The sequence below is a fragment of the Macrotis lagotis genome, chromosome 1, assembly GCF_037893015.1.
Source record: "Macrotis lagotis isolate mMagLag1 chromosome 1, bilby.v1.9.chrom.fasta, whole genome shotgun sequence".
Lineage (NCBI taxonomy): Eukaryota > Metazoa > Chordata > Mammalia > Peramelemorphia > Peramelidae > Macrotis > Macrotis lagotis.
The window spans coordinates 394,718,195-394,735,257 of record NC_133658.1 but is presented as its reverse complement, the minus strand read 5'-3'; the positions used below and the strand labels follow the sequence as shown (position 1 = coordinate 394,735,257).

At 36.8% G+C, this 17,063-nt stretch overlaps 1 long non-coding RNA gene across 1 annotated transcript in view; it reads left to right on the top strand.

The window, feature by feature from the left end:
• The window catches only part of LOC141518307 (uncharacterized), an 84,427-nt gene that overhangs the window by 42,402 nt on the left and 24,962 nt on the right, over positions 1-17,063 (top strand). Inside the window, exon 2 of the long non-coding RNA XR_012477151.1 lies at positions 16,524-16,699. This is a non-coding gene — a long non-coding RNA (uncharacterized LOC141518307). The remainder of the gene's footprint in view (positions 1-16,523; positions 16,700-17,063) is intronic.

The window sequence follows — 17,063 nt, the reverse complement described above, 5'->3', positions numbered from 1 at the left end:
GTTCCACTTTGTCTTTTTTGTGGCTTATATCACTTCAGAATCTGTTTAAAGATTTTATTTAATATTGTTTCTAAGGAAAACAGAAGAAAGTTCAGGCAACTTCCTATCTTCTCTCTACCCTTCACCCTGAGGGGAGTTTTAAAAATTATTTGTATATGACAAATTAAAACATGATTAATTGGAATGAGTACAATGGATGATGAGCAAAATAGTAAGGATATAAGAATCAATTGAAGGAGCTGAGAGTATTGAAAAAATTGGATTTTGCTTAGATATAAGGAAAAATTTCTTAACATTAAGAATAAACTAAGAATAATGTGGAATATCTCAGGAGGTCATAATTTCCTTTCAACGAATAAGCTTTAGTTAAAGAGGGATGACTAACTATCAGGGTTGTTGTGGAGATGATCCTCACTCTAGTACAGCATGAATTCTTTGACTTCTGAGATCCCTTCCAACAGGGTCCTGCCCTCATGAACCAAATAATCTAGCGAAAAGGATATGATACATAAATAGGGTACAGAAAGCTCTACTAGGAGTTAAGAGACTGGAGCCCAATCTCAAATCTATGAGAAATAGTAGCAATATCTTGGGGGGGGGGCAATAGTATGTCTTACTTTATGAGGAGGTAAACCATAATGCATTGAGGCAGCCTTCAAAGGACTAGCTCTACCACCATAGGACTTTAGTTTTCATTTCCTCAACCTCAGTTTCCTCAGCTATAAAATAAGTGAATGGGAGGTTCTCTTCCCATTTAGTGTTATGACCTTATGATTCTTTAAGCTTTCAAATGAGCACCTGCATTGTGTTACGGAGGGAGGGAGCTATATGCAAGGGGATAAAGCTCTTCAATCAGAATAGCTCTCAGGGTAGGGAGTTAGCTAACATGTAAAATGTGTACTTAATGATTAGAACAGTGAACAACAGGCAGTCATTGGCCTTTTTAAGCCTCCCTAGAGAGACACCTTTATTAACTATGACTTTCAAGATTGTGAACTTCAGAGAGTCCTCAGTGTATGTTTACAAGACTCATAGCAGAACCCAAGGCTACCAATTCCATTCTTTGCTACTATTTTTCACTTCTCCCCCCCCCACCCCATTCCCTGTAGGAAGAAGAAAATCAAATAGATAACTTTTAAATAAAAATTAATGTTGAAATGATAAAGTACATTATAGAATATGTTTAGCTGCTCATCAGCAATACATAGAGGAACATAAAAAACACTACTAGGGTTGTATCAAAAAGTACTGATAATGAAGCTAAGGGAGAACTAGGTTCAAATCTTGTCTCTCACATAAACTGACTAGGTAGCACTTGGGCAACTCTAAGAATCCCAGGAAACTGTAAGTAACAGTTGTTTAGTTATTTCAGCCATGGTCACCTCTTCACGACACCACTGAGGTTTTCTTGGCAAAAGATGCCAGAATGATTTACCATTTTCTCTGGCTTATTTTAAAAATGTGAAAACAGGAATAAATGATTTTTCCAGGGTCACACAGCTAGTATCTGAAGTTGGGTGTGTACTCAAGTCTTCCTAAGACCAGTCCTGATACTATATTCTAACTGAAATTTGTAGCTAGGCGGGTACAGTGAATAGAGTGCAAGACTTGAAGTCAGGAAGACTCCTATTCCTGAGTTCATATCTGGTCTTAGATACTTCCTAGCTGTGTGATTCTGCACAAGTCATTTAACCTTGTTTACCTCAGTTTCCTCATCTGTAAAATGATCTGGAGAAAGAAATGGCAAACTACTCCAACATGTTAGTCAAGAAAACCTCATTGGACACAACTAAAAAATGATTCAACAAAAATTGAAATTTAGCATTTCCTTCAAATATTTAAAAAGTACTATTCTATGTCTTGTCTATAGGTTTCACCAGACTACCAAGGTGGCCCCCTGACACTAAAAAGATGAAAAACTTTCTGACAATTGTCACACAGATTGACTATGAATATTGAATACCAGAGAGAATAAATACATGTGAAGAAAATTTGGATGGGTAGACAAAGCACTAAAATTCTTCAATATACATTTGTTCTCCATTCTGTCATGTCATAGATACTAGGAATAGCCTTGAGTGCCTGCTGAAGCATCCTTCTATCTCCTTGTGCAATGCCCAGCTACTTCTAAATATCCCAAGGAGTATCCCAAGTTCAGAATTTCTCTGGACAAACTTTTCAGCAGAGGACTTGGTCTATCTCAGTGCACTCCAAACTCTGGTCCAGGCAGATTCTGCCAATCTGGGAAAAGCTTGAATAGGCACCAAGTGACAAATTTTTTGTCAGAGGACTAGCTTATGTGTCTTGAGAGGTTCAGCACAAGAAGACTGGATGTCAGGGGATGGATCTTTTTTTTTTTTCAGTCACAACATCACCTAAGGCAGGAAGGGCTAGAAAACTATGTTAGGAGTAGTGGTAGAGGGGAGGAGAAGCTGTGATAAAACCAAAGGTCTTTGAAATATTGAAATAACTAACTTGTTCAAGCAAGAGCTGTAAGAATATATGAGCAAGACTTGAGAGAGGCCACAGACAGACTGAAGCACAATATATTAACAGCTAAAATCTGTGTTTTAGGATAGCTTTTTGACATAGAGATGTCTTTCAAAGTAATCCCAAATTGAAGGGCTGTGCAATTGCATTGAAAGCCCTGTTCTCTTAAAGCATGAGAACTGGGGGAAGTAGCCAAATTAATTCAGTGGAGCATAATTAAACAAGTTAAATCCATTTTAAAATGGAGTCAGACACACCTCCATCTACTTAATTCAAAGGGATATCTTCTAAAGGATGTGATTATAGTAACCCAGGATATTTAAAGTGCTACTTTAAGACTTTTTTCCCTATTGAATAGGAGGAAACATTAATGAAGGCTTATTGTATTCTAGGGGAGAAATGTTCCCAGAGCCCCTCCTGTCTTTTGTAGGTCACTTAGTCCATCAAGGTAGTCATCTGTGAACCAGTAACCCATGGATCTGAAAAAGGGAATACTTTCCCCAAAAATGTCTAACATTACAAATAAATCAATTTAATTCAAGATATATAACTGTGGCATTCCTCCCATGAGTGTAATACTATTCCAGGACTTGGGGGATATCAAAATTAAATTAAAGCAATGTCCAGAACCTCATGATATTTACAATATAGTAGAGTCTTTTAATAATCACCTATGAAAAGCCTAATATGAAATGACAAGATAACTGCATCATAAAGTATTTAAAAATTGCCATTTGGAGTTCGAGGTGGGAAAGGTCATCCCCAATGGTAAGAGGATATCAGGTAAGAGTTCTTGGAAAAAATGAGCCTTGAGCTCAAGTCAACAGGCTTAAATGACCCAAGGTGCTGAAATAAAAGGTAGGTAGCATGACAAATCATTGTCGAAGATTTTGGAAAGATCAAGTCAAATGGGAGAGTTGACACAGGAGCAGTGAGGAGTAAATGATTTTCCAATGTTCTAAAAAACTATGAGAGTAGAGTCTATAAACTGCTAGCCAGTGAGCTTAATTTTTAATTCCTGACAAAATTATAGAACAAAGTATCAAAGAGACAGTTGAAGTATACATATTGAATAGAATAATGTAACAGAAAAGGAATAGTAATACTCAGTATCAACACAGAAGAAGGCATCTGGTAGATTATGGATTTGTTTTTGATTCAATTTATTTAAATTTTGGAAGGTAATTGGATAGCACAGTAGGCCTGATGTAAGGAAGGCCTGAGTTCAAATCCAGCCTCAGACACTAGCTGTGAGAATTTTTGCATATCACTTAACCTTTGCCTTCCTTAGTTTTCTCAATTGTAAAATGACAATAATAATAATAATAATAGTACCTGCTTCCCAGGATTGTTATAAGATTCAAAGGAAATAATGTATTAAGGTATTTAATACAGTAACAGCAATGTGCTAGGTATTTAATAAATGATTATTCCTTTTCACTTCCCACTCAGGGGGATCTTGATCCCCTGTATTGACGCATTTAACAGACCACCATGTTGAAGAGTGTTTATTTTCTAAGCTATATCTGTTACTTAGTTCCTAAGGAGAAAAATCAGTAACAATGGATAAAAGTTTCACAGGGTAGATTTAGGCCCTATGTTTGAAAATACTTTCTAAAATTAGATCTCTATCATGGCATATCAAACTACCTCAGAGGTCTCTAAGCAAAAGTTGGATGACCACTTATCTAGGATATTACAGGATGGATTTTATTCAGAAACAGGGAATTTTGGATCCTTACGATCTGAGATTCTATATTTCTCTGAGTTGAGCTTTAAAGTATTAGGTCATTTCAACAAGTAGAGAAGTGAAGAGTGACAGGGTCTTTAAGTCACAGTGAATGGTATGAACAAAGACACAGAGGTGGGGAAAGTACCACTTAAAATACCACCTTACTCCCCCACCTCCCCTCAATCATCTTTGGAGATGGTGATTGGAACATTGACAAATAATAATATCTAATTATAATAGCTTGCATTTGTATAACAATTTAAGGTTAGCAAAGTACCTTACAAATATTATTTCATTTTTATCCTCACAATACTCTTAGAGGTAGGTGCTGTTATTAACCTGATTTTACAAATAAGGAAACTGAGCCAGACAAGTTAAATGATTTACCCAGAGTCTCAAAGCTATTAAGTGTCTCAGGCTAGATTTGAATTCAGGTCTTCCAAAGTCCAGGTCCGGTATTCTATTCACTTTGCCACCAGGTAACATGAGATAAGGCTAGAAAAGTAGTATAATATAGTATTACAAGGGATCAGAAATGTCAGATTGATAAGTTAAGTGATGCTGATAACATACTTACTCTCAACACTTACATTTTCTTCTTTTTGAGTTGTAAAATCTTCATTACCAGGCAATAGATATTTTTAAAACAAATAGATATTTTTAAAAATTATGCCTTGTCTCAATTATATAGTGCACCCAAAGGTGGGTAAATGCCACTCGATGATCAATTCTGTCAATTTCTATTCTCATCATTTCTTGTACATAGCAATCAAACAGAGAATGATCAAAATTAGATTCAGAAGCTCCTCCTTATCTTTCATAGGAGATCTATGTAGAGGATCCTTTGACTTGAAAAGTCTCTTGCAACTTGGCCCCAGGCTACTTTCCAGCTTTATTGAATATTTTTCCCATTTCCCCCTCTACTATCTAGTCACATTGGTCATATTAATGATCTATAACCATGAAATTCTATCTCTTGTCTTCATGCCTTGTACTTTGGTAATCCTTTAGGTTGCATTCTTGACCAACCTCAACTTTTGTGAAATGTTAAGCTTTATTTTCTCTCAAAAAATTCAGCACAAGTCAATTCCTAGAAGAAACTTTTCCTGATTATACTTGTCATTATCAAAACAACATTATCAACATTATCAATAAAATATATATGTATATGTGTATATAATATATGTACATATATGTATATATAAAATCCATAATATATGCATGTGTAAATATATATGTATACGTGTATACATAGACACATAGATATCTATAATCACATATACATATTCATACATACTCACATTTATATATATATATATATACATATTATACACACAGTTACCTACACACATTTCTGTATATATATATATATATATATATATATATATATATATATATATATACACACATATATATATGACTAGATGATCATATTTCTGGGTGCATACAGGATGGATTTTTATTCAGATACTTGGAGTTAAGGTTTCAAATCACTTTACAAACAATATCTCATTTTAGCCTCATGAAAATTCTGGGTTGTATTTTACTACTGAGGAAGAAAAACCTTAAGTGACTTGTCCAGGGTCACACAGCTCGTAAGTGTCTGAAACTAGATTTGAACTCAAGTCTTCCTGATTAGAGGTCCACTGAACTATTCACTCTACCACTTGGCTGCTAAGTACCTCCCTTCTCAAATAATCTTGTATTTATTTTATATTTTCAAGTGTTTTTCAGTCATACTCTATTCTTCATGAAACTATTTGAGGTTTTCTTGGCAAAGATAATAGAGTTTAACATTTCTTTCCCCAGATCATTTCATAGATGAGGAAATTGAGGCAAACAGGGTTAAGTGACTTGCCCAGGGTTACATGGTGAGTGTCTGAGGCAAGTTTTGAACTCAGGAAGAGGAGTCTTCTTGATTCCAGACAGCAATCTATCCACTTTGCCTCCTAGCTGTCATTTATTTCATTTACATTTTGCATATTCATATATGTATATATATATATATATATATATATATTAGTGTGTATAAGCATATGTATGTATATACTAATTTCACTCCCCCTTAAAAATGTAAGATCTTTCAGGGCATAGACATTCATATTTATGTAGAGCACTCAGTTCCAATTACAATTCCTAGGTCATAGTAAATGTTTAATAGTGCTTTTTGATTAATTTTAGAACCATCTTTGTTTCTTGATTGTAATATTTGAAAGAGGAAAGTATTTACTTTTTCTTCAGCAAATACTGCTTCTCCATTCATCATCTCTATCAACCACAGAGTGATGAGCTGTCTCCTCCTTGTCCCCCCCACCCCAGTTCATCTGGAACCCACTATGGTGACTATCTGCTTCAGGAAGCCTCAGGAAACAGCCCTGGCAGCCTGGACTACTTCTCCTTTATGTGGGTAAATGAAAGGAAAACCAGTCCAATAATCATGATTTCTGGGCATCGAAAAAGAATTTGGGACTCACTGATGTAATTTCGGTTCATTACAGATTTCCTAAACCTGCCTTGCCTAAGTGGATTTAAAATTTTTCCCCTGCCATTTAGCTTGGAAAAAACCTTAATTGCAACATTTATGCATAATTGCTAGGTGATGAATGCCTGAGGAATTTTTCCTTTGCAGACACATACAAGCATACACATTACAATCAACATTTGAGGGAGGGAAAGATAGATTGTTCACCCAGAAAGGTTTCTGCCCCCATGCAGGTGGGTGCCTAGGATTCACCCACTTCTTCACTCTTCACTTCACTCATTTTTCACCTTTGAAAAATAACTCTCAGGAGGAGCTCCATCCAGTCAAGTAGCTTGTCTCAAAGCAGCATGAGCAGAATTGCTTTTTGGGGCAGAAAAAACACAAACTTATTCTATGAACCAATATGTATTTGTTGTGTCCGCTATAGGATCAGAATTGTGGTAGGCAATATATAGGATATTTTATTGTTATTGAATCATTTCAGTTGTGCCCAACTCTCCATGACCCCATTAGGGGTTTTCTTGGCAAAGATACTAGAGTGATTTACCTTTTTCTTCTCCAGATCATTATATAGATGAGAAACTGAGGCAAAGAGGATTAAGTGACTTTTTTAGCATCACACAGTTTATAAGTATCTGAGATCACATTTGAACTAAGGTCCTCCTGAATTTAGGATTAGCACTCTATCCAATGTGCCACCCAACTGTCCCATGAGCATTAAGGAAATAGAAAATATTTCTTTTGAAAAACTTGTGATCAAATTTAGGTAGTGAAGAATAATACATCTAAAATAACAATAGATAATAATTGATTTTATATACCTCTTTAAAGTGATCAGAATGCTTTACATATCTCCTATGAGAAATGAAAAGTATCCAATCAGTTACCAAATCTCATCATTTCCACCTTACAACATCTGTAATTTCTGTCTCTTTCTATTTATATGGTCACTAATCTAATTCAGACTTTTAGCATTTATTGTCTGGATTATTGGGGTAGCCCCCAATTATGATCCCTGTATCAAAGTATTCTCCTTTTGTCCTTCCTTTAGCTGCCAAAGTAATTTTTCTAAGGCACATGTCTGACTATGTCATACTGCTCAATATATTGCAGCGACTCCCTACTGCCTCTGGGATTATATATCAATTTTTCTGTGTGGCATATAAAGAACTTTACAATTTAGACATAATTTTCCTTTTCAGCCTTCTTATATTCCTTCCCTTCCTTTCTTTTATGGTTCTTCCAAATTGATCTTGCTATTCCTCTTATAGGATAATCCACCTCTTTTTTCTGTGGTGTAGCACTGGTTATATATTCCCTCTTCCTCCTTCCCCTCTTTCACCCCAGGTAAGGAATTTATTTCCTCCTTAGCTTTACTGATTAGCACCATTTTCTTCTTCAAAATACAACTCAGGTACTATCTTCTAAATTAAGCACTCCTAACCCTCTCTCCCTCAATTTACCTTATTTTTATTTCTGTGGGGGTGCCTTCTTGTTGTTCCCCCAAATTGACATTCATAGGTTTAATATTGGGTCCCCAGGAGATTAGCTAAACTCTGGTTCAAGGTACTCTATGGGTCCCTCCTCTAGCTCACATACACCAATTAGTATGCTCATTTTTTTTTTAAGAGAGTAGAAAGAAATAGCTCAAAACATTGGTATTGACTATTGATAGGAATAGTTATGAGACAATATTCTAATAGAACTGTGGTGCACTTGGAAAGGATGCACATAAGGAATATATGGGAGTCAAGGCAACTCATGATTCTATAACATAAGAATTCTAATATCCCTTTTAAAAAATCGTGCTACTCTTACAAAGCTGTCCCTTGGGCCCAATATATTTGTGAGGTGAATCTCTCATCTGAGTACCTGGTCTTACTCCTTTGACAGACTATCTCTCAAATGCCGGGACTTAAAAAAAATTGTTGTCTTTTGATTCAAGCATAAATTGGATTTAAGTGAGGGAGAGTAGCACAAAGTCATTAGCCTCACTCTCTCTTCCAGAGTCAGGAATTCCCTTCTCAGGGGTCATATTCCTTAAAACTGGTCCTTGCCTCAGACATTTAATAATGACCTAGCTGTGTGGCCTTGGGCAAGCCACTTAACCCCATTTACCTTGCAAAAACCTAAAAAACAAAGCAAAAAAACTGGTCCTTGCCTCAGTTGACCCTCACTCTTTGCTGAATGCCAGATCACCTCCTGGGCAATTAAAATGACTGAAAGATATAATGGCTGATGGGAGTAGGGGAGAGAGAAAATTCTTCTCTTCCTTCTGCCAGAAGTATGTGTGGGTCACACTTCACAAAGCTGCTTCATACCTTGAACCTCTCTAGGAGCTGACAGACATGCTATTTAAAGGCAATCAAGGGCGTGACCAATCTTCCACCAGCCAATGTCAAGTTGCTACTCTTATGCCATCAGGGAGAACTCTTTCACACTTCTTAAAGAGGTAATAGTGTGTAGATATGTCTTTGTACTCCATTTAACACATTAACACCTCAGCTCTCTGTTATGTACCCCCTTCTGTGATTTCATCAACTAAACTGCATGGAATCAATTGTTCAGAGACCACCTCCCTCCCCACCATACACACACACACACACACACACACACACACACACAGATATATTTTGTACAAACTTATTCAGTGTGTCTCAAAAGTCTTTTGTTGTTGTTCAGTCATGTCCTACTCTTTATAACTCTATTCTAGACTTTCTTAGCAAAGATACTGGGCTAGTTTGTCATTCATTTCCTTTTCCAACTCATTGTACAGATGAGGAACCAGAGGTAAACAAGGTTGAATGATTTACCTAGGGTCACACAACTAGTAAGAGTGGAAGCACTTCCTGAGTCTGGAATCAGGTACTTTATTCACTATGCTACCTAGTTGCCCTAATAAAAGTCTTAGTTCAGTTTTAAGTTCTTCAGTCTGAAAACTTAAGCTCTCAAACCAAGACATTTGGAGGATGTGCTGTGATGTATACATATTTACCCTGTGGCTAGATAACAAACTTCTTGAAGGTAAGTTTTTTTTTTCATATTCCAAGTACCTAGCAAACTGTCAGACATGCACTTAATTGGTACTTATAAATGCTGTTGACTTTATGATTATTAACCTCTTGCTCTTGCTCACACTATTTCCAATTTCTATAAAATACTATCATAAGTCAGATATTTATTAACTGTATGACCCTGGACAAACCATTTAAACTTTCATTATCTTCATTTCCTTAACTGAAAAGCAGAGATTTACAAATCACAGGATTCCTATGAAGTTCAAATGAGATGGACTGTAAACTTTACAATTATATATGTATATAAATTTATAAGGGTCAGTTATTGTTATTATTATTGAATGAAGTTTAAATGACAAGGAAGGCTGTAAGTACTCCAGTACTTCAGAAAAGCAAGAAACCAATAAGTTAGAAGAGAAGAGTCAAAAGTTGTGACCTGAATTGAGTCCTTTTGGTCAGAAATTGCATCTTTGGCATAGAAAGCAAGATTCAATTAACAAATATTGATTTATTGTTCTGCTTGGCTCCAAATGGTCTTATTAGGAGCAATAGGAGAAAGTTGAAAGGAGGTAGATTTAAAACTGATGCAAGGAAAAACTCCCAAACAATTAGAGCCAGCCAGGAAAGAAATGAGTTGTCTTAGGAGGTAACCAGTTCATCCTCATGGAGACCCTTCTAGCAATTGCTGTATAACCACTGGTCAAGGATGCTGCCCTGGGGATGCAATGTTGGGTATAGATTGATCTAGATATTCTCCTTCCAGTTCTGAAATTCTATGTCTAAGCACCTGCACTGTAATTAGTGTAGGGAATGAAAAAAAGAGAATTTAGAATGAAAAAAATTGGATGTCAGGTAGGGTGGTTATGGGAAGGCCATGATCAGTTTGATGTGTTACCCAGTCAGCTTGGCAATATTATAAGGTGAGAATCCTTGTTTGGAAACAAGTAAATTTCACATGAAATGTTAACTTTCCTATTGGCAGCTCATATTGATTAGGTTTCAGGGATAGGTCTGCTTCCTAATGAGTGGCTCATTTAGAATAGTCCTTATACCCTTCCCTCACTGTTCCCAAACAACATAATCCCCCCCACTCCACCCCACTTAGATAATTGAGTTGCTTTTTCTCCTGCATGGACTCCCCATCCATCTTCATAAGACAGACTGGAAGATTTGTGTTCATGTACTATTTTGTTCTTGTTATTTAGTCATGTCCAACTCTATGTGATACCTAGATTTGTCCATGGGAGTCTTTTGGCAAAGATTATCCAATGGTTTGCCATTTCCTTCTCCAGGATGTCCTTATTTTACAGATGAGGAATGAGACATATAAGAGTTAAATGACTTTCCTGGGGTCACATAGCTAGGAAAAGTCTGAGACTAGATTTGAACTCAGATCATCCTGACTCCAGACTGGGTAAACTCTCTCTGTTACACCAACCAGCAGTCTTTTTCTTTCCTACCTGGGTCAGGTAATGGTAATTTTAGTTCAAGCATATGGAAAGCTGCATGCTTTTGCCCCACTGGCCTCAGCAGTGAGTTCTTTGACCTAAAATTCCTAGCTTCATTTTGCTTTTGTGATTCTTTTTCTGAACACAGGTTAGAAACTAGGGAACTTGATATTGAACTTCCTTAGCTCTGGATATTATCAGAGAAAACCCTGAGATATTGCCCATGAGAGAAGTAGTGATGCATGTGCCCATTTAACTTTATAATCTGAGACTTGGACTGAGAGTTTGAGGATCAAAACTCCTAGAGTGAGATATGATTTGCCTGCTGTACTGTGCTCTTTGAAGAAAGAAATAGAAACTCCAGGCAGAGAACTACCTGTACATTGTACAATATACAGAGTCATCCTTGGAAAACTTAGAGATTTATCCAGGTAGTGTATGTAAGGCATTGATTATCCAGCACCCTTTGAAAATGATTTGCCCAGAGGAGTCTAAATGCTGGGGTGGCCTCCTGAGTGTGAAAGGGTCTATACCTGACTATGGTAAAGAGGAATTTTAATGACATGTCATGATATTGTCTTAATAATAGCTCTAAGCTTAGCTTCCTTCTGAGGGCAACTGGTCTTCATCTAGATAGGCTCCAATGACACCTTTGCATCTTATGCCTTTTCTGTGAGGAGAAATAAAGTTTGCTCTTAAATAAATATACATTTTATACCTTGAGTTCTAGTGTAGGAGCTATAGATTTGTTTTCTACTTTTGAGGAAACCTAGAACCATTGTATGCTGAGTGAGTAAACAGTAAGATTTTCTAAAGTACCTTCAGTTGAGATAGATGAGTAAAAGAGAAAAGTTGACTCTAAATTTAGGGTTCATTTCTAGGATTAGATCAAGTTTGCTTAACCTTACATCCTTGAAGGTTGCTGAATCACAGATCGAAGAAAGACTCTGTTCCTATGTAATTATCAGTACTGAAACATTAGGAAGAATATAAGTAAAGGCACAAAGGGCAGACCATGATCAACCTGTACAGAAGTAGAAGGTTTGGGATAACTTCTGTTTTGAAGAAAGGTTTGTGGGGGGTCTGTTCATTGTCATACAACTTCTGAAACCTAAGATCTATATACTCTTTTCTTCCCTGTCTGCCTCTGCTTGAAACTCATAATTGGCAGGTCCTTGGAAGATCTTTTCTGAATCCCTTCCAAAAGACTAGGTTGTTTTCATAGACAACTTGGACTATCAGTTTTCCTTTAGGATGAAGTGAGATTTATGAAATGGATTAAATGGAACCCCAGGTTCTTTCTAAAATAAATGGGAGTTCCTGGAACTTGGCCAGAATAGGTCAGTCTCTAGGGGTATTGAACAAAGAAAACATTGCATCATAGGGGATAGAGAATAAGACTGGAAGCCAACAGAGGAGATCTGGTCATTAGATTTAACTCTGTCAACTTCCTGTGTGACCTTTGGCAAGTTGTTAAACTTCTTGGACTTTCTTCCCTCTCCTTTCAATTGGGGGCCAACAAACTTGCTGTTCCAATTCACAAGATTACTGGGAATGTGGACAGGACTTAAATCTGGGATTTCACTGATTTAGGGAATTCCTGAATTAGAAAGGGGAATAAGCATTTATAAGTGTTTACTATGTATCAAAGACTTTACTAATTGTCTTTACAAATATTTTTTCACAACTCTTTGAAGTAGTTACTATTATATTCTTCATTTTACAGTTGAAGAAATGGAAGCCAATAGAGGTTAAGTGATTTGCCCAAGGTCATTCAGCTTTACCAATGTAAATTGTTAGCTTCTCTTATTATTTGGAGTCTTATAGAATTGCTTAGAGCAAAGGTGTCCATTAACACTACCAGTGCCTCCTGAACTAGGCTAAAATCTAATTGAGGAATACTTTAAAAAATGCAAATACAATAGAACATATTTATGTTCTATTGTGATATGTAATTTTCTAATATGTGATTTTCAAAGTCAATATATGTGTAAAAAGCATTTTTGTATATGGTTATTGGATCCCCATTTCTATTTTAGTCTGAAATCACTGGTCTACAACATTTGGAGGTGAAAGGACTAACCCAGAGTCACATGGTTAATAAGTACCAAAAGCAAGACTTGAACCCAGGTTTTCTTGACCAGTTCCCTGTGTGAGCTTACCTCTTTATCAGTGAATCTAAAATTAGATAATGGATGTTGCTGTTCAGTCATTTTTCAGTTGTGTCTGATCCTTTGTGATCCCACTTAGGGTTTTCTCAGTAAAGATATTGGAGTCATTTTTCATTTCCTTCAGTTCACTTTATAGATGAAGAAACTGAGGCAAAAAGGATTAAGGCACTTGTCCAGGGTCATACAGCTAGTAAGAATGCTTTAAAGATATGAAGTTACAATATAAGTAGCATGCTTTACTATTAATTGCAAAATTTTTACCTTGCTTGTCAGATTTCCATTTTTGCAGAGATACAGTGCTGATTCATTTTGGGAAAGCTGTATACTAATGTTGAATGATCAGAATGTGTGCTTGTTTGGTTATTACTTTGAATAACAGGATGCATTACATATAAAATTATGCACATTTACATGATAGTGCTAATGGTTCTATATGCATAGATTTTGAGTTATGGTTTCATTTAAATGACTCCCTCTTATATCAACACAATTCTCAACACTGAATCATAGAATCTGGAGCAGGAAGGCACTTTGGAGATCATCTTGTACAATTACTCTATTTAATAGGGAGGAAAACTAAAACTGGAGGAAGTTTGGTGACTTGCCCAAACAAACACAGTTAACAAAGAACAGAGCTGGGATTTGAACTCAAGTGTTTTTACTCAAAGTTTAGAGGTTCTTTCACAAAACATTGTTGTCATCCTAAAGGGCAGCTGGGTGGTGCAATGGCTAGAGCACTGTCCCTGGAGTCAGGAGGATACGGATTTGAATCTAGTCTCAGACACTTGACACTTACTAGCTGTGTGACCTTGGGCAAGCACTTAACCCTGATTGCCTTACATCCAGGGCCATCTCCAGTCATCCTGATCTGTATCTGGCCACTGGACCCAGATGATTCTGGAGGAGAAAGTGAGGCTGGTGACTCAGCACAGTTCCTCTCACTCAAATCCAATTCATGTGTTTGTCATGGCATCACCCCCCTGGTGTCATGGTCTTCTTTGAAAGTGAAAAAAAAGAACAAAAACATTATTGCCATCCTTTTCTGTTGTACCTCACCATCCAGTGTGATTCTTGTCCAGGATTTCCCTTAAATATATCACAGAAGATGTCCCCAGCAGCCTTATTTTAGCATCTCAGTGGGGCTTGTGGGGCTCTCAGACACTCCATCTGCTGTTTCCAATTCTTTTTTCCTACCTGGCTCAGTTTTTTGGGTCATGTGTGTCATCGGTAATGCTTTTTATGCCTCTTCCTGCATGAACGTTGTTGGTAGTAGTGTGCTGTAGCCAAGCTTACGCCCACCATGCGTCTCTTCATTGCCCTTTGGGTTATTTGTAATTTAAATTCTTCCAAGATTGTGTTGCTGAGCTTTGTAACTGTAGAACATTGCCTAGAGAATATTGGTATTAAAGAGATGGACTTTTGCAGCAGCATGTGTGTGTATATATGTGTGTGTGTATTCATTCAAATGAAGAGTTTAGCAGAGCAATAGGAGAGGATAAACTGAACTGCTGGCATATTACTTCTGGTGGGAATAGACTGACAAATGATTAGGCTTAAATTAAAACTGTAAAGACCTCACTTTGATGGATTTAGATTGAAATAAAAGACAGTTTGGGGAGTAACTTTCTTTTATTCCTGAAGGACCTCAAGGTCCCTAAGTAAAGGCAGATTTACCCATTCTTCATAACAATAACAACATGGGTCACAAGTAACCAGAGTTTTCACAGTTTAAATGCTTTCTCCATGATAATCCTATGAAGTAAATGTAGGGATTTTATCTTTATTTTGCAGATAGGTAAAGTTAAATGATTTGACCATGGTGATATATGCCATAAGTGTCACAACCAGGACTGAAGCTTAGATCCAAACTTGTCATTTCCTCTGCTTAAAATCCTTCAATAATTCCCAATTGTACACATACACTCTTTATCCCAGTATTCTAGGTCCTCAATTATCTGACTAATCTACTTTCCCAGCTATGACTGGATAAATGGATACTAAGGTCCAGATCCATGCATGGGGAGGGGAAAGGAGAGTTATCTCCAAAGCCTCTGCCATCTAGGCTAGTTTTCCCCAATGGGATGGGAAACTATTCTTTGGGCTAAGGATTGAGCCATCAATGCTATTCCCTTGTCACCAGGACTTAAAAAGGGCAGCCTCTTAGGAGTCAGCGCCCTTTAGACCTCATCTATGATCTACTCCCCTTCAAATAAATTGACCCTTCTGTCCAGACATGGAAATCAGCCATAGTCTCTAGATCTCATGGAGCCAATCCTCTGCTTCTGTAAATTTGCACTGGGCTTTCCCTGTGACCAGAATTCATCTTTGCCTTTGGAAATCTTCTCTCTTCAATTGAGGCCCCCCAGTTTATTTTCCCTAATTTCCTCACCTAACAGTGTTCTCTTTTCTCCATATTTTCTACAGGTCTTTGTCTGGATCTAAAATAATCAAACTTTTTCTCCAGGGCAAGGAAGCAATCTTTTTCTTTCACTTTAGATACATGTCATCTACTCCCATAGACTCTAAACTCCTTGAGACCAGAGATATGTGATGATGTTCATCTTTGGATTCCCCCAGATATCCCCAGGGCAGTTCCTTGTTCCAAACTAGGTAATAAACATTTGTTGAGTGGTTGAATTGAATTCTGACTTCCAATCCAGTCTCTTTTCCTACTATGGCAGACTTCATCATCTCCATTTTCACTCCATCAGCTTAATCTCCCTTTAATATTTTTATGCTCCGTAATTCCCCCACAATTGCTGCTAATTGCACTCTTATCATGCTGTTTAAGGCCACAAGTTATTTTCTAACCAACCAGTGCACGAAGTGATTAGCAAAAATACATCTTCCTTTAGTTTTGAATAGGAAGTTCACCTGCTAAGTATTTTTCACACTTGAAATAAAGAAGAAAAATAGAGAGCAGCAGGCAAATAGTCTAATGGGAACAGATTATCAGACAATTATGTCTGCCTTTAAATTCTAAAAGCTAATGATCATTTCTACCTTAAGCAAACACAATCTTGACTTCACATGTGAAAGGATGATAGCTACCATTAAAAAGAAGGTTACAGGATGTAAAAATCACAGAAATAAAAAGGCCCGACAGGGCTCCTTTAGTTTTGGAGGAAGTTGCTAATTTCTTTGGCAAATTTAAGTCATAACTTATATCTTTTTATACTCCAGGTTTTCCAAGAAGATCCTGTCTTGCCATGTTGTGGTAGACAAAATGTTGGACTTTACAGGATCAGGATGAACAAGCTCCTGTTTCCACCTCTCTCATTCACTACGTTCTATAGGACCATAGACAAGTTATTGAACCTCACAGAGATGCAGACACCCTATTGCCTTATCCACACCAGGTATGTTCTGGTGCCAACTCATACTGGTTTGAGAGATCAAGTTGTTAAATTTTATGTGTGATTATTTATACCTTGGAAACTGAAAAATGCTGTGAACCAGGACTTGATTTATTGTCTTGTTCACTAACTAGACTTAATAAAGTGATGAGAAAAATGTTAATGATGAAGATTAAAAACTAAAAATGTGCAAAAGAGCAATTATTTTCCCCCAGAGAGTCAATTGTTAAACATTTAATAGCACAGTCCAGACTTAGTTTTTTTAATTATGGAATGAGGATGTTGTACTTCTTTCCCAGAGTTATTGTGAGGAACAGATGTGATCATATGTAATGCATTTTTAATTTGTTACTATTAGATATTTTAT